The 20,547-nt window shown below is 43.8% G+C and overlaps 1 pseudogene; it reads left to right on the top strand.

Moving 5' to 3' along the window:
* The first annotated feature begins 5,281 nt into the window (after positions 1 to 5,281).
* LOC126064517 (liver carboxylesterase 1-like) overlaps positions 5,282 to 20,547 on the top strand; it is a 107,231-nt pseudogene continuing 91,965 nt past the window's right edge.

The raw sequence follows: 20,547 nt of genomic DNA, 5'->3' as shown, positions 1-20,547 counted from the left end.
ATTCCTCAACATTATAAAGGGCATCTATACAAAGTCACTATGAGTCCGAATAGACTCGATGGCACTGAGTTTTTTTGGGGGATACAAAGCCAACAGCCAACATCATTCTAAATGGAGAGAGCCTGAAAGCATTTCCCTTGAGAACAGGAACCAGACAATGGTGCCCTTTATCACTGCTGTTATTCAACGTTGTGCTAGAGGTCCTAGCCAGAGCAACTGGGCTACACAACGAAATAAAGGGCACCTGGATTGGCAAGGAAGAAGTAAAATTATCTCTATTTGCAGATGACATGATCTTATACACAGAAAACCCTAAGGAATCCTCCAGAAAACTAATGAAACTAATAGAAGAGTTCGGCAGAGTCTCAGGTTACAAGAGAAACATACAAAAATCACTTTGATTCCGCTACATCAATAAAAAGAACATCGAAGAGGCAATCACCAAATCAATACCATTCACAGCAGCCCCCAAGAAGATAAAATACTTAGGAATAAATCTCACCAAAGATATAAAAGACCTATATAAAGAAAACTACAAAGTACTAGTGCAAGAAACTAAAAGGGAACTACATAAGTGGAAAAACATACCTTGCTTATGGATAGGAAGACTTAACATAGTAAAAATGTCTATTCTACTAAAAGCCACCTATATATACAATGCACTTCTGATCCAAATTCCAACGACATTTTTTAATGTGATGGAGAAACAGATCGTGAACTTCATATGGAAGGGAAACAAGCCCCGAATAAGCAAAACATTACTGAAAAAGAAGAAGAAAGTGGGAGGCCTGATTTTAGAACCTATTATACAGCCACAGTAGTCAAAACAGCCTGGTACTGGTACAGCAACAGGTACATAGACCCATGGAACAGAATTGAGAACCCAGATACAAATCCATCCACATATGAGCAGCTGATATTTGACAAAGGCCCAGTGTCAGTTAATTGGGGAAAAGATAGCCTTTTTAACAAATGGTGCTGGCATAACTGGATATCCATTTGCAAAAAAGTGAAACAGGACCCATACCTCACACCATGCACAAAAACTAACTCCAAGTGGATCAAAGACCTAAACATAAAGACTAAAACGATAAAGGTCATGGAAGAAAAAAGAGGGACAACATTAGGAGCCCTAATACAAGGCATAAACAGAATACAAAACATTACCAAAAATGATGAAGAGAAACCAGACAACTGGGAGCTCCTAAAAATCAAACACCTATGCTCATCTAAAGACTTCACCAAAAGAGTAAAAAGACCACCTACAGATTGGGAAAGAATTTTCAGCTATGACACATCCGACCAGTGCCTGATCTCTAAAATCTATATGATTCTGTTAAAACTCAACCACAAAAAGACAAACAACCCAATTAAAAAGTAGGCAAAGGATATGAACACGTACTTCCTAAAGAAGATATTCAGGCGGCTAACAGATACACGAGAAAATGCTCTCGATCATTAGCCATTATAGAAATGCAAATTAAAACTACGATGAGATTCCATCTCACTCCAACAAGGCTGGCATTAATCCAAAAAACACAAAATAATAAATGTTGGAGAGGCTGCGGAGAGATTGGAACTCTTAGACACTGCTGGCGGGAATGTAAAGTGATACAACCACTTTGGAAATCTATCTGGCATTTCCTTAAAAAGTTAGAAATAGAACTACCATACAACCCAGAAATCCCACTCCTCGGAATAAATCCTAGAGAAATAAGAGCCTTCACACGAACAGATATATGCACACCCATGTTTATAGCAGCACTGTTTACAATAGCAAAAAGCTGGAAGCAACCAAGGTGTCCATCAACGGATGATTGGATAAATAAATTATGGTATAGTCACACAATGGAATACTATGCATCGATAAAGAACAGTGAGGAATCTGTGAAACATTTCATAACATGGAGGAACCTGGAAGGCATTATGCTGAGTGAAATTAGTCAGATGCAAAAGGACAAATATTGTATAAGACCACTATTACAAGATCTTGAGAAATAGTTTAAAATGGGAAGAACGCGTTGTTTTGTGGTTAGGAGACGGGGGAAGGAGTGAGGGTAGGAGAGGGTTATTTACTGATTAGATTGTAGATAAGAACTACTTTAGGTGAAGGGAAGGACAACACTCAATACACAAAAGGTCAGCTCAACTGGACTGGACCAAAAGCAAAGAAGTTTCCGGGATAAACTGAATGCTTCGAAGGTCAGGGGAGCAAGGGCGGGGGTTTGGGGACTATGGCTTCAGGGGACATCTAAGTCAATTGGCAAAATAAATTCTATTAAGAAAACATTCTGCATCCCACTTGGAAGTGTGGCGTCTGGGGTCTTAAATGCTAACCAGCGACCATCTAAGATGCATCAGTTGGTCTCAACCCACCTGGATCAAAGGGGAATGAAGAACACCAAGGTCGCAAGATAATTATGAGCCCAAGAGACAGAAAGGGCCACATAAACCAGAGACTACATCAGCCTGAGACCAGAAGAACTTGATAGTGCCTGGCTACAACCGATGACTGCTCTGACAGGGAACACAACAGAGAACCCCTGAGGGAGCAGGAGAGCAGTGGGATGCAGACCCCAAATTCTCATAAAAAGACCAGACTTAATGGTGTGACTGAGACTAGAAGGACCCCAGAGGTCATGGACCCCAGACCTCCTGTTAGCCCAAGACAGGAACCATTCCCAAAGCCAGCTCTTCAGACAGGTATTGGGACTGGACAATGGGTTGGAGAGAGATGCTGATGAGGAGTGAGCTACTTGTATCAGGTGGACACTTGAGACTGTGTTGGCATCTCTTGTCTGGAGGGGAGATAGCAGGGTAGAGAGGGTTAAAAACTGGCAAAATTGTCAAAAAAGAAGAGACTGGAAGGGCTGACTCATTAGGGGGAGAGTAAGTGGGAGTATGGAGTAAGGTGTATATAAGCTTATATGTGACAGACTGACTTGATTTGTAAACGTTCACTTAAAGCTCAATAAAAATTATTAAAAAAAAAACTACGATGATTCCCTGTTATGAGGATTTTTTTTTTAATTAATCTGAATTTGTTTTTGTGATTTCCCTATTTGAGTTGATATCAGGATGCTCTGTTCTGTGAACTTGTGTTGTGCTGGTATCTGATATTATTGGTTTTCTGACCAAACAATTTCCTTTAGTATTTCTTGTAGCTTTGGTTTGGTTTTTGCAAATTCTCTAAGCTTGTGCTTATCTGTAAATGTCTTAATTTCGCCTTCATATTTCAGAGAGAGTTTTGCCGGATATATGATCCTTGGCTGGCAGTTTTTCTCCTTCAGTGCTCTGTGTATGTCATCCCATTGCCTTCTTGCCTGCATGGTTTCTGCTGAGTAGTCTGAACTTATTCTTATTGATTCTCCCTTGAAGGGGACCTTTCTTTTCTCCCTGGCTGCTTTTAAATTTTTCTCTATATCTTTGGTTTTGGCAAGTTTGATGATAATACATCTTGGTGTTTTTCTTTTTGGATCAATCTTAAATGGGGTTCGATGAGCATCTTGGATACATATCCTTTCATCTTTCATGATGTCAGGGAAGTTTTCTGTCAGCAGATCTTCAACTATTTTCTCTGTGCTTTCTGTCCTCTCTCCCTGTTCTGGGACTCCAATCACACTCAAGTTATCCTTCTTGATAGAGTCCCACATGATTCTTAGGGTTTCTTCATTTTTTTTAATTCTTTTATCTGATTTTTTTTCAGCTATGTTGGTGTTAATTCTCTGGTCCTCCAGATTTCCCAGTCTGCATTCTAATTGCTCGAGTCTGCTCCTCTGACTTCCTATTGTGTTGTCTAATTCTGTAATTTTATTGTTAATCTTTTGGATTTCTACATGCTGTCTCTCTATGGATTCTTGCAACTTATTAATTTTTCCACTATGTTCTTGAATAATCTTTTTGATTTCTTCAACTGTTTTATCAGTGTGTTCCTTGGCTTTTTCTGCAGTTTGCCTTATTTCGTTTCTGAGGTCATCCCTGATGTCTTGAAGCATTCTGTAAATTAGTTTTTTATATTCTGTATCTGATAATTCCAGGATTGTATCTTCATTTGGGAAAGATTTTGATTCTTTTGTTTGGGGGGTTGTAGAAGCTGTCGTGGTCAGCTTCTTTATGTGGTTTGATATCGACTGCTGTCTCAAAAAAAAAAGATATAGTAGTAGTTTATTCTGAAATTGCTCACTGAGTCTTATCTTGTTTTGTTTTCTTTCAATATACGTGGGTGGGCTACTAGATTGTGCTGTCTTGTTTGTTGTAGCCCTTGACTTACTTATGACCTACTACCAGCTGGTTTGGGCTGTTGCCAGATATATATGCCTGAGTCTATTCACTATTCTTTAGTAGAATCTGATTTTGGGTCATCAAGTGTGTGGTGCTGACTGTCACCTATCCACCTACAGAAGTAGTGGTGATATTTGTGAGCACCAGATTCTAGTAGCAGCAGGGGGTCACACTCCGGGGGGGCAGGATGCTGACAGGCTTCCCCCAAGAGTCAGTGAGGTAGCTGTGTCTCTATTCCTATAGCACCTTGGTGGGTGGGCTCTGCAGCTGCACCTTAGGCCCCCAATGCAAGTACCTCTACAGATTGGTAGGTGTCACCCTCCTTAGACCCCTAAGGCAGGAGGCTAGGTGGTCTGGGGGGAGCTTCAGCCCTCAGTTCCCTGTTGTGGGTCAGTGAGGGCTCTGTTGAATATGCAGAGATATCAGACCTGGGAAACTTGTCTTTCCAGTAATCTGCTAAAACAATTACAGTCAGATCCCCATCAGGAATGCCTTTGCATTATAATAGCCACCTTGTTCCCTGTAGGGATGAAAGCCCAAGACTGTGGATCACATATGCTTGGCTGGAGCTGGTTCTGTGTTTTTAGTCCAATTAGGGAAGGATTTTTGGTCCCTGGGTTTTTTGTAGCTGCTTCTCTCAGACCAGGAGAATGGGTTAGGAAAAGACCCCCCCCCAAAAAAAAGAGAGAGAGAGAGAGAGAAAAACCGCAGTGCAGTTCACCCTCTGGCTCAGGAAATTCCAATGTTAATGAAGCCGCCGGGGAAGGGGAGGGGAGGATTCAGATAAATAGGAGAGAGTAGCACCCCAGAATATAGACAAAGTTACTTATCTTGCTTCAGATGACAGTTTTATCTGAGATTCCCGAGGGGAGCGCGTTGACTGTGTGCGCTGGCTGGGTAGAGATCGCCCTGAGGGTCTGGCCCACGTCCCGCGCTTGCGCTATCTCAGAAGCTGCGGTTAGTTCCTCCACTCCCAGTCCAAAGCCCAGCGCTAAGGTACCCGGCTGGGACGCTGCAGTCCTGGCTCCAGAACCAGTTGCTGCCTCCCGGTGACTTCTCCTCCTGTCAGCCGTGTTGCTGTGCTGCCTGCGTGCACTGGCTGGGCTTCCCCCAAGGTCAGTTCAGGGGGCTAGGGCTGTGCCCCGTGTTTGAACCCTCTCAGGATGTCGTGCTCAGCTCCCATGCACCCTGTCCAAAGCCTGGCGCCAACGTTTCCTGACTGGGACGCTGGCTCCAGGCTCCGAAAACAGTTGCTGCTTCCCCGTGGTTGTTCTTGCTCAGTCTCTGTCATTCAGGTCAACTCTTTAGATCTGTGTTTGATGGTCAGGGTTTGTAGATTGCCATGTATGTGATCGATTCACTTGTTTTTCCAAGTCTTTGTTGCAAGAGGGATCCGAGGTAGCTTCTACCTAGTCAGCCATCTTGGCCCCCGCCTCCTCCATCTTCTTTTGGTGCTTCCTGTGTCATTTAATATTTGCCCCATGTAATCCTTCAATATTGCAACACGAGGCTTGAATTTTTTCATCAATTCTTTCAACTTGACAAATGCCAAGCATGTTCTTTTCTTTTGTTTTTCTATCTCCAGATCTTTGTACATTTCATTATAATACTTTACTTTGTTTTCTTGAGCCAGCCTTTAAAACGTTCTCTTCAGCTCTTTTACTTCATCATTTCTTCTGTTTAAGAGCAAATTTCAGAGTCTCTTCTGACATCTGTTTTGGTTTTTCCTGTCTTTTTAATGACCTCTTGCTTTCTTCATGTATGATGTATGATGTCCTTGATGTCCTGCCACAACTCATCTGGTCCTCAGTCATTAGTGTTCAATGAGTCAAATCTATTCTTAAGATGGTCTCTAAATTCAGGTGGGATATACTCAAGGTCATACTTTGGCTCTCTTGGATTTGTTCTAATTTTCTTCAGCTTCAACTTAAACTTACATGTGAGCAATTAATGGTGTGTTCCACAGTCGGCCCCTGGCCTTGTTCTGACTGATGATATCGAGCTTTTCCATCACCTCTTTCTACACATGTAGTTGATTTGATTCCTGTGTATTCCATCTGGCGAGGTCCACATGGACAAAAACTAGTAAACCCATTGGTGTCCATTCGAATCCAACTCATACCGACACTATAGGACAGAGTAGAAGTGCCCCATCGGGTTCCCGAGGAGCACCTGGTTGATTCGAACTGCCAACCTTTTGGTTAGCAGCCAAACTCTTAAGCGTTACGCCACCAGCTTTCTGATCCACATGTATATTCACAATTTATGTTGTTGAAAAATGGTATTTGCAAAGAAGAAGCCATTGGTCTTGCAAAATTCTATCATTCAATCTCCAGCATCATTTTTATCACCAAGGCCATATTTCCCAACTGTACCACAGTGCATTTAACTAATCCCTATTTGGGGACATTTAATGATTCTATGAAAGAGGCTTTGAGCATCTTTATTGTGTCCCCAGCATGTTACCCAGGTGTACCCAGGTATACCAACACTCTTTATCCCCCTATTTTGATGCTTTCATATTGACTGTAATTTCGTCCCCACATCTGTGTTGTACACTACACGGTGAACACCAGGAAGAGATGGGATGTGTTTTGAATTCATCTTTATATCCATAGCACCTAGCAAAGTGCCAGGCATGCAGTAAATATTTGAGGAATGAATGAATAAAGTATGGATGGATGACTACAGCCAGGCACAAGGGGGAGATGGATATCCTTCACTGTAAGAATAGTCCGATCAAAGACCACTGCCTTGAGTGGCATGGAGTTCTCTGTCTCAGGAGTGTGTAACAGCAGGCTGGGTCAGCTGGCAAAAATGTTGTGAACTTAATCGAGGCATCACATGGGGGATTGGATGAAATTTAAGATGTCTTCCAAATTTGAGAGCCTAGAAATCCAGGAAATTTAAGCCCAGGGAAGCTAAGAGATTTGTCCTAAATTACCCAGCAGTTCTGGGGATGGGAGTTCCTCTAACAATTTTAAAGTTTGTTTTGAGTTTTCAAGATCAAAGCTTCATCTCCCTCCTGGGCTTCTGCCTGCTTGCCTTTGGGAAATTCACAGGGCACTGAGATCAATGTCCAGCAAAAGTGGCAACCCTTATGTAACAAGTTGTTTAATAAGTTTGTAACTTTGGGAATTAGAGAGTTTGTTCAGGCTGCTTAGAGAAGAGGTCATACTCCAGGTGGGCGTGGCTTAGCCCCCTCCCCCGTCCCGCCCCAGCGATCCTTACAAGAGGGATAGCTTTTCAAGATATCTTCTGTTATGGCTAACCAGGGGCCTGACCCGGAGCTTAGGCGCTGGGGCGGGACCTGCGAAGCACTTCGACCTGCGAAGCACCCTGGAGCGCGCGAGCCCTCGCTGGTTGCAGATACAGTAACCCTTCCACGATGCGGTTCTTGGCTCTGGTCCTGGCCTCCATCGCCGCTGCCATGGTTCAGGGTGAGTCATTTTGAAATACAAATATTGGGGGACACAACTGGAAATCCTTGTTTTGGGAGAATTGGACCGAGCTGTATTTAGGGCAAAGAAGAAGTCTCGTTCAGTTAACAGTGCACGCCTTACCAATTGGAGAAGCCGGGCCAGCCCATCCTGGGTCCTGGAGGTGGTGCAAGAGCGGATAAACACTGGGCAACCACCGCCCTACGGGCAGGACAGCAAAGAGCTCACCTCATGCCTCACAGATGAGATCTTCATTAGTCAAGATATGGCCAAATCACGGGGAAGGGCTTAGCAGAGAATTAAAAGCATGAACTCTGAAGCCAGTGTACTTGGATTTGAATACAGCTCGGCACTTACTAGCTGTGTGCTCTCCTTAACTTTTCCGTGCCTGTTTTTCCATCTCTGAAATGGGAATGATAATAGTAACTACCTCACTGGGCTGTTGTGAGGATGAAATAGGTTATCGTTTCCAAAGCACTTAAGATAGTGCAAAATACAGAAAACCGTAAACCAGTGCAAACCCTTTGCCATGGAGCTGATTGCCACTCATAGCAACCCTCTAAGAGAGAGTAGAACTGCTCCAGAGTAGAACTGCACCTCAGAGTTTCCAAGGAGTGGCTGGTGGATTCGAACTGCCAAGCTCTTAACCACTGTGCCACCAGGGCTCCTCCTGATATAGAGGAAGCATGAAAAAGGATTCGATACATAAAGGGGTACAGCCAGGGACCTCAGAATGCATCTGTACCATTTTAGAGAAGGAGAAACTGAGGTGCAGAGAGGGAAAGTACTTGCCCAAGGTCAGCCAGACAATCATGCCCTGGGATGCATCACTGGCTTTGGAAACCAGGCCAGCACTCCCCCTGTTGATATGCTGACAGCCCAGACCCCACCTGGATTCTGTCTTCTTTCTGGAGCAAAGAGTTGGTGGCTGTGACTCTGTGAGAGGCTAGGACTGTGTGAGGGCACAGTGAGAAAGGAACCGAATTTGGAGTGTGATACATTTCCTTACGCTGGTTACCGCATCCCATCTCCATCTTTACAAAGTCCACACTGGCTGCTTTCACATCCTCAGTTTACTTCTTTGTAAAATGGGTATATTAACACCTACCTAGCAGGGCTGTTTCGAGGCTTAATTTAAAAGAGCTGGAGTCATAACGTAAGTGGCAACTGCTGTTATTACCATTATTGTTTATGCCCCCATTCACCCACTTTCGCAACCTGGGAAATTTGACTTCTATTCACGGTTGAAGGTTATCATTGAGCTAATAAAGGCAAAGCCTAGTGCATTCTTCTCAATTTCTTCTCCTTAAGATCTTTGAAGCACTCTCTTCACGTGGCCAGCCCCTCTTCCTCTTTCCCCGTTGGCTACCATGATGCTGTCTCCCCACAACCCCACTGTGACCCCTGCCACCCCTCTGAGGGAGTTTCTCAGGCTTACCTGTAGCTGTCCCCTGTTCCTTATCCTTAGCTCTGTCTCTTTCCTCTCACACCGGCCTCCTCAGTGAAGCCTCATGCACCCATGGCCTCACCCTGCCCCATTCAAGTCTTGAAGTGCTCACTTCCTGTGGCACCTTCTCACTTGGTTATGTGGCTGAACCTCAGTGAAATGAGCCTGAAACAAAACCCAGGACCACAAGCCAGCCTCTTGGTCTTCTTCCTTTCCTTTGCATGTCCCCCACGTCTGGTCAGGTGCCAATTCTTGTCAATACCATCTTCAAAATTCCTTACATACATTAACTGTATTTCTTCATATTTTTCCTTCTAATTATGAAAAGGAATCCATGTGCAGTGCAGAAAACTTGAAAAGCACACACACACAAAAAAAGGTCACCTGTAAGGACATCACCCATTGGCATTTTCATATATGTGCACCCAGAAGAGTTCACCTCACGGTCATTTGTAACAATTAGCAACAACAACAAAAGAAAGCAATCTGAATGTCCACACTATGGGACTGACTGTTAACAGTATCCGACATGGATACTGCTTTGTAACCTACATTTGCGTGAAGAGTGTCCCATATCATTAGATATTCTTCCATAAGGCCATATCTATGTTATTCTTTTCTGTTCTGGGCTCATGCTTTCAGGAGATGTTGACAGTTTGTCTGTACCCAAAGGGAAGCAAGTGGGAGGACAGGAGGCTAGAAATAAGTTCCTATGAGGAATGTTTAAACACATGAAGGTTACTGGGGCTGTAAAAGAGAAGGTTCGAGGGATGGGCATGGCTAAGTGCCTGAAGAGCAGATAGGTTAGTTCAGTGCAGTCCCAGAGCAGGTAGAACCAGGACTGATGGTGGAAGCCGCAGGGAGGTGAATATTAGCTCAAGAGGGAAGACTTGTCTGCTCTACAAGGATGGAGTTGGAACAGACAAGAATCTGACCCCCAGACTCTCTCCCTGCTGGGTGCACCGGCTCAGAACCACCAGAAGAATATTCTTCCAGCTGCCAGGCCACTTTCCCTTATTCCAGAACTGTCCTGTGCTGCTCATTATTCCACTGACTGAAGCCCAAACCCTTAGGCTAGCATTGGAGGCCCTCCCTGGCATGCACCTCTCCCATTCCAGGGTGACCAACCCCTCCTAGATTCCACCTGGCCCCAGTAGGCCACTCGTCCTTCCCTGGGCAGATCTTGCACTTTGCCGTCTCAGAGCCTCAGCCTATTCTGTCTGCTTTATGGTTTATAGGCCCTCTTCTATCTCCTCTGGTTCAAATCCTCCCCTCCTGCCAGTTCCAGCTCCAGTGCCACCTCCTTCACAATGCCACCAACCAGAAGACATCACTCTACTTCTAACTCATGTAGCACCTCACTGGTACCTCTCCTAGGACACTGTCCACGTTCTTCCCACATTAGGGTCAGGTATTTCCGGGCCTCACTTTCCCTGCAAGGTTCACAACTGCTGAGAATCAGGGCCACCTCTTGCTCATCTTCTCATCTAGCATGCAGCTCAGCATCTACTGGGTGAAATGCTTCCAGAGACTTCTAAGAGAGGAAACCAAATGTCATAGTCAATCCTAGCAGCTTCCTTTTTGCATTTATTTCTGTTTATTTTTAATAATCTATTGAGGTGAAATTCACATAACATAACATTAACCATCTTAAAGTAACAATCCCGTGGCATTCAGTGCATTCACAGTGCTGTGCTGCCACCACGTCTATCTGGTTCCCACACATTCCCATCACTCCAAACTAACGCCCCTTACCAGTGAGCTGTTGCTCCCCACTGTCTTCTTCCCCACTCCCCGGCAACCACCAGTCTACTCTGTCTCTATGGATTTCTCAGTCAAGTAGCAATAGAAGGGAAATTGCTCAACATGATAAAAGGTATTTATGAAAAACCCACAGCAAACATCACACTCGGGTAGCCCCTAGAGAGGTCAGAAGAGTCAACTACAATGTTCTGAATCAGATCTGCTTTGTTCCTCTGGAACCAGGCACCAGGGTCCCACACTTGGAACGCAGCTGCTGGTCTTTAAGATGGTACCTAGCCAGGGACAGGGTGGGGTAAAGGCCAATCAAAGCACCATAAAGTATTTCTAAAGCATTTTTGAGTTGCTCTTTTTGATCTCTGATGTGTCTTCGTGTCCTCCCAATGTCCAGCAGGGCACCCATCCTCGCCACCTGTGGTGGACACCGTCCATGGCAAAGTCCTGGGGAAGTTTGTCAGCTTAGAAGGATTTGCACAGCCCGTGGCTGTTTTCCTGGGAATCCCCTTTGCCAAGCCCCCTCTTGGATCCCTGAGATTCGCTCCTCCACAGCCTGCGGAGTCCTGGAGCTTCGTGAAGGATGCCACCTCTTACCCTCCAATGTAAGCCGCTGGGGCGCGGCTTCGACATCTTTCAGTGGGGATGATGGCTTCCAAGTGACGCAGAAAAGAATCAAGGCAATCGTCTGGCTGGCTTCCAGTTTGTTCTGGGATTCATTAAGTGAACAAAACAACAACTTCTCTGTTCATTGCACTTGCATTCTAGCAGGGGGAGACAGATAAAAAGATAAAACCAAAACCAAACCCACAGCCATCAAGTCGATTCTGACTCATAGCGACCCTATACGACAGAGTAGAACTTCCCCATGGAGTTTCAAAGGAGCACCTAGGGGATTTGAACTGCTGACCTCTTGGTTAGCAGCCGTAGCACACAACCACTGCACCACCAGGGTTTCCCTGAAAAAAAATGTTAATAAACAAATTATGCAATATGTTTAGAAAACGAAAACCAAACCCACTGCCACCGAGTTGACTCCAACGCATGTTGGCCCCCAGTGTTACAGGGCTGACATTTTCTGTAGACTTTTTGGCCGTACCTTTGAAGGAAGCAGCTCACCAGGACTTTCTTCCATGGAATGGCTGGGTGGGTCTGAACCGCCTACCATTAGGTTACCAGCTGACTGCAAACTGCTTGCCGCGCCACCCGGGCGCCTATGACAGAGTAGAATTGACTCCAAGTTGTTGTTGTTGTTATTAGGTGCCATCGAGTCCTTTTCCACTCATAGCAACCCTATAGGACAGAGTAGAAGTGCCCCATAGGGTTTCCAAGGAGCAGCTGGTGAATTTGAAGAGCAACCTTTTGGTTCACAGCCTGAGCTCTTACCCATTGTACCACCAGGGCTCCAGAATTGCCCCATAGGGTTATGTTATATGTTAGATTATGATAAATGCTTTGGGAAAAATAAACAATTGACTGGGAGAAGGGATCAGAAGTAATAACCCTATTTATTCTCCTGCCTTGAAGCCTGGTATGGTTGGGGAGTGGGCAGGTGAGGTGAGGGAGAGTGTGACGACTAGGTGAGTTACCACCTCCCAGGTGTGTCCAGCTGACCCTTCATGAGCAGAGAATGGTTCCTTGGTCCCCATCCCCCTGGCCAAGCTGGGCAAAAGGTCAAAGCTTTCCTGGCTGGCCTGTGTCTCCCGTTGGGGACCTGGGCCACCTGCCTTCACCCATTCAGACCTTCTTCTCTTCAGCAAGACATTTCTGGGTGCTTCCAAAGCCCAGACTTTTGCTGCTTTTTTTTTTTTAAATACTCTACTCACAGTTTTCATTTCTCGATTACACAAGTAATACTTATTCATTGCAGAAAAGTTAAAAAAAAAAAAACACAGATGTAAGAATATTAAAATCATACACAATGCTACCACCCATAGAGAATGGCTGTGAATATTTCCGAATTTTTTTTAGTTTTTTTTTTTCCCTTCCTGTTGTATATCTATACTTTCTCCCTTTGAGATGGAATCATACTCTACAGATAGTTCAGCTGCCTGTTTTGTTCACTTAGAATTTTTATATCCTGAACGTTGTTCTATGCCATTAAATATCATAGTCTGACATTTCATAGCTGCATTGCATTGGGTGCTTAAACCATAATTTATTTATCCAGTCTCCTATTTTGGGCACTAAGCTTTTTTTTTTTTTTTTTTTGGATAATATAAATAACACTATGGTGAACACCACGTAGCTAAAACTTTGTGCAGAGCCATCAACGTTTCTTTAGGGTTAAGTTCCAAGAAATGACATTCTGAGTGGGATACCTTAGTGAGTCCCAGCTTCTCCACCTCCGGCCCCTCTTAGGTGTCCTCCACCTCCAGGTAACCCCTTACCGTTCCAGTGTGTTGGCGTCTGATAGTAAAGACTCCACGCAGAGGCTTAATCCTCTCAATCCATGTCCTGTCCCAACCCCTGGAGACACTGCCTCGCTTAGACCTGGTTGAAGCTCAGCAGTTCATTCTTCCCTCGGTCCCCAGGTGCTCCCAAGATGCATTTTCAGAAGAGATGACCTGGCAATTCATTACCAACAGAAATGAGACCATTCCTCACAAGTTTTCTGAAGACTGCCTCTACTTAAACATCTACACCCCCGCTGACTTGAGGAGGAAAAGCAGACTACCGGTGAGTAGCGGGAACCATCGGTCATGGCTTGTGAGATCTAGCTGCCTAGGGTTTTCTGGCAGAGACAAGGAGGGGGTGAAGGCAGCTTTGGTGAGAGCCTCAGGGGTCAAGGCTGTTATTTCAGGGGTCCCAGGGCTTCTTTTGAAATGGTTACCGAATGCTAGAAGGTGGGCCCTTGTCCAGCTTGCTCAGACTTGCCGATTACCTGAACACCCATCTTTGAGAAAGAGAATGTATCTCTGTTGCAATGCGCAGAGCAAGGAGCTAGGAGGCAATTCCTCAGATCTGGCTCCCTGAGTGACAGGGAAGCAGGGCTTATATGTGATTTGGGCAGCAAGATGGCAGCCGCACAGGTGTACTGGGGAGGGAAAATTCGAGAAGGTGATAAGGAAACAGGAGGTGATGTGATTCTTGTCAGACCTCTTGCTTTAGAATAGGGTCTGGGTGATGATTGTCCTTCTGATTCCTTCCTCCTGTCGCTATGTCCTCTGTTGAGGTCAATTAGTGATCACAGTTGGCCCTTCTGTGCATGGGGGGTGGGCCAGATCTGGCTTGGGCTAGTTTAAGGACTCCTGGAAATTTACTGGTATTTGTAGGGTCAGGTTATAGAGTCCCTGAATGGTACAAATGGTTAACACACTTGGCTGCTAACTGAAAAGTTGAAGGTTTGAATCCCCTTAGAAACACCTTGGGAAAAAGGCCTGGAGATCTACTTCAGAAAAAATCAGCCACAGATGGAGGGAAGATGAGAGGGCAGAGGGGGTCAGAAGCGGGTGGAATGGACACGAAAAGAGAAAGTGGAGGGAAGGAGCGGGTTGTCTCTTTAGGAGTATATAGCAAGGTGTATATAAATTTTTGTATGAGAGACTCACTTGACTTGTAAATTTTCACTTAAAGCACAATAAAAATAAAAAAAGTAATAGTAGTAGTAAAAAGGCAGCCACAGAAAACAATGCAACACAGTTCTACTCTGACACACACAGGTCACCATGAATTGGGAGTCGATTCCGTAACAACTGAGGTTTCTTTACCCAACAGGGTCAGAGAGCGTGACCGTGGGAAACCCAACAAGTTTTCCAGTATCTCAGTTTCCTCCTGGTGACACAGGGCATCTGGGGGAGTTTGCTGTACAACTGTCATGCACATTGTCATTTTTCCAAGTTCTCGCCTGCTGATAGACAGACAAAACTAATCACTCTTGGTTGCTGCATTAGGAATCTGATACCCAGAGCAGCTCAGACATCGTTTCAGATAAACCTAGAGCTGGAAGAAATCTTAGAGATAAGTGAAGATTCCAACACTCCCTTTACGGACAGGAAAACTGAGGTCCAGGGATGGGAAGAGAGGTCACGCAGCGAGTTGGCAGGCAAGAACTTGGGTCTCCTGATTTTCAGAACAGTGCATGTGGAGTAATGGTTAAGCATTCAGCTACTAACCAAAAGATAGGTGGTTCGAGCCTACCCACCGCTCCACAGGTAACAAATGTGGCAATCTGCTTCCATAAAGATTTACTAGGGTTTTTTTGTGGGGAGGCTCTTTGACCTAGACTAGGATGTGTGTGGCCTTTCCTCAGCCCGTGAACACCTGTCTGCAACAACTCTCAGTGCCTCATACAGAGAAGAGGGTTTGGGGTGTAGGACATGGGACAGTCCAAGAAGTGCTTTCCTTTGCCCTTGGCCTGCTTTCTGGGATTTTCTTGTAGCTGATTTCCTTGGCTAAGTCTTTTTGGCACAGGCTGATGGGCCAGTGAGTCAGCATTTCTGGAATAAACAGAGGCCCAGAGGTGGGGCACACTGCCAGACACAGGCTGGAGCGGGGAGGGGCTGATGCTGCTGGGGGCCCAGATTACAATGACTACTTTGGGCACGGAGGTGACCCCTGGGATGGAGAAGGGAGGAGTCTTAGCACCCAGCCGCCCTCCCAGGAGCACCCCGCTCAGTGCCTCAGGTGTGGGGTAGGGTGTCTGTGAACTTGTGCCTGGAAGTTGACCCCACATGGACTTTGTAAGGCCCAAGGAGGTGGGGGGAAAGGCTCACCCATTCATTCTTTTATTATGAACCTATGGAGTCCTGGATGGTGCAGGTGATTAACGTGCTCGGCTGCTAACCAAAGGTTAGAGATTAGAGTCCACCCAGGGATGCCTCAGAGGAAGGGCCTGGTGCTCTATTTTCAGAAAAAAACCAGCCATTAAAACCCTGTGGGGCACAGTTCTCCTCTGATACACATAGGGTCCCCATGAGTTGGAGTGGACTCAACAGCAACTGGTTGGTTGGCCCTCCATATGCGTACTACCGCGTGGGGGTTGGGGGAAGGAAGGACATAAAAGCACTACCATCCAGCCCCTACCTTCAAGGACCTTACCATCTGGGCTGGGCAGACGTATACTTCTTCAGCAAATTATTGCTGGCGCTCAGTCTTCCCTCAGAGATGACTGTAAATTCAGTCCCTAACCCCGGAGGGGAGCAGTGACCAGAGGTATGGGAGAAACAGGGGCTCTGGGAACCTGAAGGCAGGAAAGACTCTAGTTACAGACACAGGTTCTGGAGCCACAGGGTCTGGTTCAAATCCTAGTTCTGTCTCTTACTAGGTGAGAGACTTGGGCAATTACTTAATTTCTCTAAGCCTCAGTTTCCTCCAAATGGGAATAATCACGTAGGAATATTAAATGACACACATAGAGCCTTTATCTCAACATCAGGCTAAGCACACAAGGCACGTGCTCATTAAACATCAGTTAGAGTTGAAAAGAAGATCTCACACCTATCCAAACAGAGGGCTTACTGCACCGTGATCATTGGCTTCATTGTACTGGGGAGCTCAGCATCCGAACTCTGGAGCCAGACTGCCTTGGGTCAAGTCCTGTTTCTATCACTTATTAGCTGTGTGACATTGAACAAGTTAAGTGTCTCCGTTTTCCTTTCTGCTAAGTGGGATAATATAAGTACGTAAGTCATGGGTGGCTTTTTTTTTTTAATTTTTATTGTGCTTTAAGTGAAAGTTTACAACTCAAGTCAGTCTCTCATACAAAATTTATATACACCTTGCTATATACTCCTATTTGCTCTCCCACTAATGAGACAGTATACTCCTTTCCTCCATTCTCTCTTTTCTAGTCCCTTTGGCCAGCTTCTGACTCCCTCTGCCCTCCCATCTCCCCTCCAGACAGGAGAATCCAACATGTTCTCTTGTGTTTACTTGATCCAAGAAGCTTACTCTTCACCAGTATCATTTTTATCCAATTGTTCAGTCCAGTCCCTGTCTGAGGAGCTGGCTTTGGGAATGTTTTCTGTCTTGGGCTAACAGAAGGTCTGGGGGCCATGACCTTTGGGGTCCTTCTAGGCTCAGTCAGACCACAAAAGTCTGATCTCTTTACGAGAATTTGGGGTCTGCATCCCACTGCTCTCCTGCTCCCTCAGGGTTTCTCTGTTCTGTTCCCTGTCAGAACAGTCATCGGTTGTAGCTCGGCACCATCTCATTCTTCTGGTCTCAGGCTGACGTAGTCTCTGGATTATGTGGCCCTTTCTGTCTCTTGGGCTCATAATTACCTTGTGTCTTTGTTGTTCTTCATTCTCCTTTGTTCCAGGTGGGATGAGACCAACTGATGCAACTTAGATGGCCGCTTGCTAGCATTTGAGACCCCAGATGCCACTCTCCTAAGTGGGATGCCGAATGTTATCTTAATAGATTTTATTATGCCAATTGACTTAGATGTCCCCTGAAACCATGGTCCCCGAACCTCCGCCCCTGCTACACTGGCCTTCAAAGAGTTCAGTTTATTTAGGAGACTTCTTTGCTTTTGGTTTAGTCCAGTTGTGCTGACTTCTCCTGTATTGTGTGTTGTCTTTCCCTTGACCTAAAATAGTTCTTATCTAATATTTTTTACTATCTAATTAGTAAAATCCCCTCTCCCTCCCTCCCTTCTCTCGTAACCGTCAGAGAACATTTTCTTCTCTTTTTAAACAATTTCTCCAGTTCTTATACTAGTGGTCTTATACAATATTTGTCCTATTGCAAGTGACTAATTGCACTCAGCATCAGCCTTCCAGATTCCTCCATGTTATGAAATGTTTCGTGGATTCATCATTGTTCTTCATCAATGCGTAGTATTCCATTGTGTGAATATACCATAATTTTTTCTAATGTTGAACTGTCCCTGCATACCTAGTATAAATCCCACTTGGTCATGTTGATATGTTGTTGAATTCTTTTGGCTAGAATTTTGTTGAGGATTTTTGCATCTAAGTTCATGATGGATATAGGTCTGCAATTTTCTTTTTTTTCTGGTGTCTTTACCTGGTCTTGGTATCAGGGGCATGCTGGCTTAATAGAATGAGTTTGGGAGTATTCCGTCCTTTTCTATGTTCTGAAATACCTTTAGTAGTAGAGGTGTTAACTCTTCTCTGAAAGTTTGGTAGAACTCTGTGGTGAAGCCGTCCAGGCCAAGAGTTTTTTTTTGTTGTTGTTGGGATTTTTTGATTACCTTTTCAATCTCTTCTTGTGTTATGAGTCTATTTAGGTGATCTACCTCTGTTTGTGTTAGTTTACGTAGGTAGTGTGTTTCTAAGAATTCATCCATTTCTTCTAGGTTTTCCGATTTGTTAGAGTACAATTTTTCCTTGTAAAGTGATATGATTCTTTTAAGTTCAGTTGGGTCTGTGTAATATTGCCCATCTCGTTTCTTGTTTGGTTTATTTGCTTCCTCTTCTGTTTCTCTTTTGTCAGTTTGGCCAATGGTTCATCAATTTTGTTAATTTTTTCAGAGAACCAGCTTTTGTTCTTCTTAACTCTTTCAATTGTTTTTCTGTTTTCTATTTCATTTAGTTCAGCTCTAATTTTTATTGTTTGCTTTCTTCTTGTGCCCGAAGCTTTCTTTTGATGCTCTCTTTCTATTTGTTCAAGTTGTCTGGATAATTCTTTGAATTTGTCCCTTTCTTCTTTTTGTATGTGGGCATTTACTGATATAGACTGACCTCTGAGTGCTGCTTTCGCTGTGTCCCAAAAGTTCTGACAGGAAGTGTTTTCATTCTCATTGGATTCTCTGAATTTCTTTATTCCATCCTTAATGTCTTCTATAACCTAGTCTTTTTGAGCAGGGTATGGTTCAGTTTCCAAGGGTTTGATTTCTTTTCCCTGCTTTTTTCTGTTATTGTTTTCTACTTTTACGGCCTTATGGTCAGAGAAGATGCTTTGTAATATTTTGATGTTTTGGATTCTGCTAAGGCTTGCTTTATTACCTAATATGCAGTCTATTCTAGTGAATGTTCCATGTGCACTTTTTTTTAGATTATACTTGGCTGCAGTTGGGAGGAGTGTTCTGTATATGTCTATAAGATCGTGTTGTTGATTGTCCTATCTAGATCTTCCGTGTCTTTATTGAGCTTCTTTCTGGATGTCCTGTCCTTCACCAAAAGTGGTGTGTTGAAGTCTCCTACTATTATTGTGGAGCTGTCTATCTCACTTTTCAATGCTGATAGAGTTTGTTTTATGCATCTTGCAGCCCTGTCATTGGGAGCATAAATATTTAATATGGTTATGTCCTCCTGGTATGTTGTCCCTTTAATCCTTATATGGTGTCCTTCCTTATCCTTTGTGGTGGATTTAACTTTAAAGACTATTTTGTCAGAAATTAGTATTGTCACTCCTGCTCTTTTTTGATCATTGTTTACTTGATATATTTTTTTCCATCCTTTGAGTTTTAGTTTGTTTTTGTCTCTAAGTCTAAGGCGTGTCTCTTGTAGGCAGCATATAGATGGATCGTGTTTTGTTTTTTGTTTTTTTTTAATCCATTCTGCTACTCTCTGTCTCTTTATTGGTGCATTTAGTCCATTAACATTCAGAGTAATTATGTATAGGTATGAGTTTAGTGCTCTCATTTTGATGTCTTTTTTTGTGTGTCGTTGACAGATTCTATTTCCCACTTAATTTTTTGTGGTGAGTAGTTTGTATACTGTCTTTTCATCTTCTTCATCGTTGATTTTTTTTCTGCTAAGTCTCTATTTTTTTCTTGTATTTTATTTTGATGAGTAGGATAGTTACTTACCTTTGTGGTTACCTTAATATTTACCCGTTCTTCTAAGTTTAAATACATCTTTTATTTCTTTACATTGCCTTGTCTTCCTCTCCATATGCAAGATCTATGACTACATTTCTCAGTCCCTCTTTGTTATTTTAATGTTGTCTTCTTTTATAGAATGCCATTGCTGTTTCCCTGTTTTGAGCATTTTTTTATCTTGATTTGTTTTAGTGATTTCCCTGTCTGGGTTAACATCTGATTGCTCTGTCCAGTGTTCTAGTCTTGGATTGATACCTTGGTTTGCTTTTTACAAATTCCCTAAACTTCTGTTTATCTGGAAATGTCCTAATTTCACCTTCATATTTGTGAGACAGTTTTGCTGGATATATGATTTCTCGGTTGGCAATTTTTTTCCTTCAATGCTTTATGTAAGTCATCCCATTGCCTTCTTGCCTGCATGGGTTCTGCCGAGTAGTCTGAGCTTATTCCTATTGACTGTCCTTTTTCCTTTGTAGGTGATTTTTCATTTCTCACTAGCTGCTCTTAAAATTCTCTTTATCTTTGGTTTTGGCAAGTTTGATTATAATACGTCTTGGCGACTCTCTTTTAACATCTACCTTATGTGGAGTTCGATGAGCATCTTGGGTTGATATCTTTTCATCTTTCATGATATCAGGAAAGTTTTTGGACAGCAATTCTTCAACAATTCCGTCCGTATTTTCTGTTATCCCTCCCTGTTCTGGCATTCCAATCACTCGTAGGTTATTTCTCTTGATAGAGTCCCTCATGATTCTTAAGGTTTCTTCATTTTTGAAAAATTCTTTTTTCTGATTTTTCTTCAAATATATTGGTGCCAAGTGCTTTATCTTCAAGGTCACCAATTCTGCCTTCCACTTGCTCAATTCTGCTCCTCTGACTTTCTATTGACTTGT

Source organism: Elephas maximus, chromosome 21 (genome assembly GCF_024166365.1).
Source record: "Elephas maximus indicus isolate mEleMax1 chromosome 21, mEleMax1 primary haplotype, whole genome shotgun sequence".
In the NCBI taxonomy this organism is placed as follows: Eukaryota; Metazoa; Chordata; class Mammalia; order Proboscidea; family Elephantidae; genus Elephas; species Elephas maximus.
This window is presented reverse-complemented; position numbering and strand designations above follow the sequence as displayed.